Source organism: Nannospalax galili, unplaced genomic scaffold (assembly GCF_000622305.1).
Source record: "Nannospalax galili isolate Female #2095 unplaced genomic scaffold, S.galili_v1.0 scaffold46, whole genome shotgun sequence".
In the NCBI taxonomy this organism is placed as follows: Eukaryota; Metazoa; Chordata; class Mammalia; order Rodentia; family Spalacidae; genus Nannospalax; species Nannospalax galili.
The window spans coordinates 5,030,520-5,038,145 of NW_008355790.1; positions in this window are offsets into that span (position 1 = coordinate 5,030,520).

Genomic DNA, 7,626 nt, shown 5'->3' on the forward strand with positions numbered 1-7,626 from the left:
CTGGTTTCTTTCTCAATATATTTGTTGGTGATGAATAGGAAGTTTGCTTACCTTTGTATGTTGATGTTGTATCCTACTACTTAGCAGAATATATTTATCATCTCTAGGAGTTTTCTGGTGGAGTCTTTATGATCTTTTATGTATAGTATCATATCATCTACTAATTGGGACACTTTGACTTCTTCCTTTCCGATTTGTATCCCCTTTATCTTCTTTAGTTCTGTTAAATAAACAGCATATACTGGATAAAAACAGGCAGGTGGAACAATGGAATAGATTTAAGAACCCAGTTTTAAGTCCATGAATTCACAGCCAACTGATTTTTGACAAAGGGACTAAAAATACACACCATAGAAAAGGCAGTGTTCAACAAATGGTGCTGGTCAAACTGGATATCTACAGGTAGAAGAATGAAATTAGATTTCTACCTCTTACCAACACAAAATTCAACTCCAAATGGATTGAGAAAGTAGAGAATACATTGGAACTTATAAAGCTCAAGAAAGGACTTTCTGAACAGGGCTGCTAAGCATTAAGTACAGCAATTGACAAATGGGACGTCATGAAACTGAAAATCTTCTGTACAGTAAAGGACACCGTCATTCCATTGAACAGACGACCTATAGAGTGGGAGAAAAATCTTTAGCAGCTATATTTCTGACAGAGGGTTAATGTGTAGAATATACAAAGAACTCAAAAATTAAACATCAAGAAAGCAAATAACTCAATTAAAAATTAGGACATATATATATATATATAACCAACGCTAAAAGTTTTTAGAAATAGTCATAAGGAAACTTGCCACTATGGAAGGTTCTTAAAGTATATATATGGAAGAGTTACCATAAAAGAGGGAGATATTGCCCCTACCAGACACCATAGACTAGCAAACAAATAACTCAGTGCCAGGAATGGACTCCCTCTTTGCTGCTCAAGGGTCCCATAGACTCTCAAACAACACTGGCCATTGCCCATGCTCTGGTCACTCACTAGAACTTAATGATAATACCCTATTTCTACAGACACCACATACATGAGTTGTATAATAAAACAAGGAGAAAGCTTCATTTCTACTGGCTAGCTTTCATAGTTCTGGGGATGCAATACATGACATCAGAAAAAGAGTAATTGTCAACCTTGCTCAGCTGTGATTCCTCCGAGCTACATCAATAATTGGCCTAATGAGATAAGCCCACTGGTGCAGTAGTGGTATGAAAATTATGAGAGTAAACAATGACTTTCTGATTGGATTTAAGATTCTAATTCACAAGACGGAGCCCATACATACATTGATATAAGGCTTAAAAACTTGTGGATAGACAAGTCATAGCCTATAGAGAAATACCTACTACCATTATTCTGCTAAATAGACATAGAATTAAGCTGACTTCTAATGAATTATTGTTATATTCATAGATTAATGCAGCTCTCAACTCCAACTAAATACACTTCCTCATGTAGGAGGTGATTAACACAAAGACCCACAACAGGATGATGTGCAGAAAGTAAGAGACTGAAGAATGCTTATCATCAAATAGTACACCTATATCAAATTTCTGTCTCACAAGACTCAGGGATATTGCAGAATAGGGGGCAGAAAAATTATAAGAGCCAGAGGTGGTAAATGACCACAAAGAAATAGTTTTCCAGGCATCTGGTCAGTTTTCATATGAACTCACAGCAATGGTGAGAACATGCATAAGACCCACATAAATTCAAGCCAGACAAAATGTCAGCATAGAGGTGGGAAAGTGAGGGAAGAAACTCCAACCCTAGGGAGAAAAGATGGTAGAATGAAGGATGCCTGGGGCACAGCAGCTCCCAAGAGGCTGATGGCATCCTGTTGACCACGTTTGGAACCTTATCACACAAGATGAATATTTACCCAACCATAAATGCTTCATAGTTTTTCAAAATTCTAAATTTAGGACTTGGCAAGTAAGAAAGATAATAACTGGGGAATCAAGATGGTGAAGCTGCACAGAGCACAGGATGGAGCTGGCCAGGCTGCCTGTGTGCACTGGCTGGGCAGAACCTAGCAAGCCTGGCCAGCCATACACATCTGCAGAGCCACATTGGCAGGGCAGAGCTGAGCCAGACTGCCTGCCCATGTGTCCCAGTTGCACCCATTGTCAGCCAATCATTTTTGTCACCCAGTGGCTGTCAAGACCTGGCTGCAGTCCTCAACAACATTAAGCATCATAGAAGTCTAGAAGTTTCAGAAAATAAACTAGAGGACACAGGTGTAAACTCTCATGTGAAGCTGCCACTCAGAGAATCTTGGATTGGAGGGCTGTGTGCTAATTTCCATTTGCTGTGAGTACCTATCTTCTTTGACCCACAGTAAAACCCTGAGGGAAACCAGTCTTGTCTGAGAACTCCTTGGTCCACAGTGGGGTCATTGTGCTGAGTGAGGACTGGAAACAGCCAAAGTGTAACCTGAGTGCAAGGGTGACAAGCAGCTGATTTTGATGTGCAGTATTAAGAGTTTCTGACCGCTGAGCAAAAAAAAAAAAAGAAAGAAAGAAAAAAAATCCCTACTGGACATTTCTAAACATTGTGTCAGAGAAACAGAAATTAGGAGTGAAAATGCAATTCCAAAATCCTGGGCATATTCTGACCCCAAACTGCATACAAAGGAACAAGAATGGGCCCTTACTTGGTATACCTTAATGTATGAATTATAGACCACTGGCACTCTAATGAGATATGATGTCCCCAGGACCTATTTCAGATGTGTTATATAAGATATGTGGGGTTTTTCATTTGAAAATAGAAGACACAAAGTCTGGGATAGGGAGATGAGGGGATTGTAGGGTAAGGTTGGAGATGGGAGACGAGGTCTGACTATAATAAAAAATTCCGTGTATGAAAATTCTTTTAATCAATAAATTTTCTCTTAAAATAAAAAAGAAACTCCAACCTTAGCTAAGGAACTATTGTCACCTGACAGCTACTGGGAAAGGGAGAGTTGGTTTTCTTTAAGGGTGTGATGCTGGGGAGGGTTAACCAGGAACAATGGATGGAGCCACACCAAAGGACATTTGGGCACACAAAACTGAATCAATTGGTCTTAAAATGGATCTGATAGAGTACATGAAATTGTGAGGGAGTGGTGATGAAGAATGCAGATAGGAGAGGGGTGTCTAAATATGATAAAAACATTGTATTAACTTCTCATAAATTCAATAATTTAAAAAGTAAGTTTATTCAAAGGATGGAATGGAAGATTGCATATCACTTAACATTTTGACTTTTTTACATACCACATGTGGACTCCATCACCTCAAATCTTCATTCTGCTGGGAAGATACTGGGCATCCCAGGAGAAATGGCACTCACCCAGTTTCTCTTACTTGTAAGGTATTACTTTTATCTGACAGCCATCACTGAGTGCAATAAAAGCTGGTCAGACCTGATGGGGTATTGGATCCATGCGGGTATAAGGAAAAAAACTCAACTAATATGAAAGGAAGTGTTCATGTACTTCACCGCATGGGTCATAGGACTATGCAGAAAATAAAGTTAAGTGAGGCAGGATTTAGCTTTCTGTAGGCAGTAAAGGACAAAGGCTGATAGTGCAAACTACAAGCTCATCATAAAAATATGAGAACAGACAGCATACAGTAAAGTTAGCAAACAGGAAGACACCAGCCAGGATGGGATATAAGCAACACCCGCAAGGCCAGTGACTAGAAATGCAGGACAGGGCTAGTGGTCAGTAGATGAGCCACCCAAGGTCAGCAGCTAACCAAGTAAGAATGCAACATGGATGCAAGGAATGATTGCAGGGAGAGGGGAGGGATTGACCATGTCACTGCTCTCCTGGAAAAGGAGTACATGAATAGTATGTGATTGTGAACATCTGCTTGGACTGGACAGGTATGCATACAGTGGGCCTCCTGCCCATTGACTGAGAGGATTAAAAAATATTCATATCATTTCAGTTCTTACCCATCCCAACCATAATCCTTATAAAATCCATCTAAATCAGGTACCTCACAGCAAGCTTTAGTGTCTGGATAGCTTTAGTGTCAACTTGACACACTGGAGTTGAGGGAGCCTCAACTGGGGAGTTGCCTCCATTGGACTAGCTTGTGGCCATGTCAGTGGGGCATCTTCTTGATTGTTGAGTGATGTGGGAGGGCCCAGCTCACTGTGGGTGGTGCCACCCCTGGGCCTGTGTTGCATAAGAAAGCAGGCTGAGCTGGGGCCAGGGGAGCAAGCCAGTAAGCAGCATTCCTCCATGGCTTGGGCTACAGTTCCTGCCTCCAGGTTCCTGCCTTGAGTTCCTACCTTGGGCTCTCTGATGAACTGTGACCCTGGAGTTGTAAGATAAATAAACCCTTTCCTCCCCAAGTTGGTAGTGGTCAGAGTGTTTTTTCACAGCAATGAAGAAACAAACTGGGACACCCATTCTTATCCAAGCTGAATTTGGTTACAGTTTTAGCACAGCCATAAGTAAGACAGTTACTGATAATTGTAGCCAGGGCTAGAGGTTCATAGCTACTCTTGTTCTTTAAAGAGGGAGTGGGAGCAAACAAACAATATAGACTAGTCTTTGAAAAAGTTTGGCTACAAAGATGGGAGGGCATGGAAGATAGCCCAGTGGTACATCATTTGCCTAGCAATGTGCAAGGCAAGGCCCTGGGTTTGATCCTTAGCCCGGGGTATTTGTTTGTTTGTTTGTTTATTATTTAGTGTACACGTGCTTTGCCTGCATGTATGCCGTCCCCATGAGGGAAGAAGAGGGAGTCAGATCCCTGAACTGGAGTTATTGATGCTTGCTAGCTGCCATCATGACTTACTATATAGAACAAGTTGGCCTCAAACTCACAGAGATCCACTTGTTTCTGGCTCCTAAGTGCTGGGATTAAAAATGTGTGCTGCCACACCTGTAAATAAGCTGTGTGTGTATGCGTGTGTGCTTGTATGTGGTATGTGTATGTGTGTGAACTTAATGGTAATACACTCAGTGTCTAGTTTTGATAAACATATGCATTGATATCTCAACATTTTAATTTCAAGTATGTTATTAGTAAACAAGGTAGACATTAGATGATTCAGTCCTCTAACAACCAAGCGAAATGATCATTGTAATTCCACAGTAGGAGAAGTAAACAGCTCCATGTGGCCTTATTCCAGTGTCAGCATTTCATCTTAATAACTGGGTCTCTGATGTTCACTGTGAAATCCTTGAATGTATTTAACTACCTGCTTATGGTATATTGAGTTTATGAAGAGGACCAAATGAAGCCTAAAAAATTATTGTAAGGAAACTGTGAAGATTATATGGGAGACATTCATTTTCATTTAGGGCCAAGCAGTATGAAAACTGTAAAGATTTGACCAGGGTAGCGTTTAACTAGGGCAGTCAAACATCTCTCCTGTTCTTGTATTTCTCTTAATTCTGATTAGAGGCTGCCTGCATACCCCCTAGAGCATGATAATGCTAATGTGATCACTCACAGCCCTTTACGATTTGCAGAGCATTCCTTACACAAATCTCTTCAATGTCCTCTACAATCTAGTAAGGTTGACATAATTATGGTTACTTTATGCGTGAGGAAAAGTAGCCTTATTAAGCTGACCCAATATAGTTGAGTTCAAGTTTTCTTCCTCATTCCACTAAAAGCCTGTTTTTTGTTTGTTTTGTTTTGTTGCTTTGTTTTTTGGTTTGACTGTTCTACCTGAATATAGTTTTTCTATTTATGGAGGAAAAAGCAGGTTATCACTACTGTGTGTAGTCCTTTAGGTTTCCAGAGCCCTGCTTCCTTCTGTAGAAGTTATGTGCAGCTAGATTGTACCCTTCTCAGTGTCTGGTAACAGGGTCTGGGATCAATCAAATTGTTGCCTGAGACTTTTAATCTCTGTATAGAGAGATAAGGAGAGGGAGACAGAGAAGAAGAAAGAGAGGGAGGGGGAGGGGGGAGGAGGAGGAGGAAGAGGAGGAGGAGGAGGAAGAGGAGGAGGCAGAGTGATAAGATTATATTAGTATGAATTTTTTTATGTCCGCTGACTGTGAAAGCATTTGCAAGACCCAACAGTATACATAGCAACACACATCATCAAACTAAATACTTAAAGGTTATAAACTGATTTAGCAAACTTTCCTATGAGCGATATTGTCCTATTCTACCTTGAAAAAGGTGTTTTCATAAGAAGCTGATTGTCCAAGCTGTATTAGGAATTCTTTGACCGGATGGAGTTGCCCGTTGGGTTCTGGAAGCTCAAGCATAGTCCTCGGTGCTGTGCTCTCATTCCCTAGGATAGTCTCTCCTCTGTTCTTACTTTTGGCTGTGTTTTGCCCTGTCAATAGCTTATGTCTTCATAGTAGATGCCATGCTACATAAGGATCAAGTTCCATTTATATCCCCCAATAAAAAAATTTACCTTGATAACCCATCAGATCTACAAATATGGTGCATTACTACACAGACAGGACCTATAAATGCATGGAAAAGAAATGGTAAGTGTTTAAGGACTACTTTGAAGGAATTCTGGGGTCTTATGCATCCAGAGCATAGTCTAGAATGAAACTCATAATCATGTACCCTTAACATCATGATGTCTTATTTCAGAGAAAATGTTATATCCACAAGAGGTCCAAAGTTCAGGACAAGGTCTTCTTCTTGGATACAAGTTTGGTACTAGTTTATGGCTTCCCATCCAGGAATTGCACATTGCTTTATTGGTTTATAGGTTTATAGAATCTCTCTCTCTCTCTCTCTCTCTCTCTCTCTCTCTCTCTCTCTTTTTCAGAAAGCCCATCTATCATTTTGTTCTCTGAACTCACCACTTAATTTTTTGGTTTCAAACAACAAATCTCATATTTTTTGTTGTTGTTTACAATAGTAACCTTGATTGATACATGTTATGTCATTTTTCCTTAGTCAGGATGCTAGGGACTTGACATTGATCAAATGATGATTAAACAGAAAGAGACGACAGTCCATGATACATACATACTGTACCATCATCAAAGAAAACGAGGAAGGTGGGGCACTTTTTCTATCTTCTTATGGGTTTCCATAGATCCTAGCAGGCTCATTATTTCTTACCACTTTACTCTCAGTGTGATATCTGAGTTCAACCTATCACCAAACACTGAGAATGTAACAGTGCATTGTGCTAATTGATGCTAATACTGAAATGCTGCTTATTGTTAGAAATATCTTACAGGTTGCTAACTTAACTGATTCTCACTGTAAAAAATAATGTAGACTGATAGAGATAACCAATAGATATTTCTCTGTGCAGATTTTTCAGAAAAGAATACCAAGGATGGCGATGGATAGCATGAGAAAGTCCCTGGATGGAATCCCTAGTACCAGAAAGAGAGAGAGAGAGAGAGAGAGAGAGAGAGAGAGAGAGAGAGAAAGAGAGAAAGACGCCATGTTGTACAAGTTCATTTAAAGTACGTTTTAGCAGTTAAATACACATTATTATTAATTACACATATTATAAGCACTTTCATTTCAATAAATAGTCCCATAACATTTTTAAAGTGGCTGAATATGTAAATATTTATTATTGAGTACTGTGAAATTGTTCTGACATACCGAGAAATTCATTTTAGACACTTTGGTTATCTTAAATTTCAAAAACTAGCATTGCTAATACACA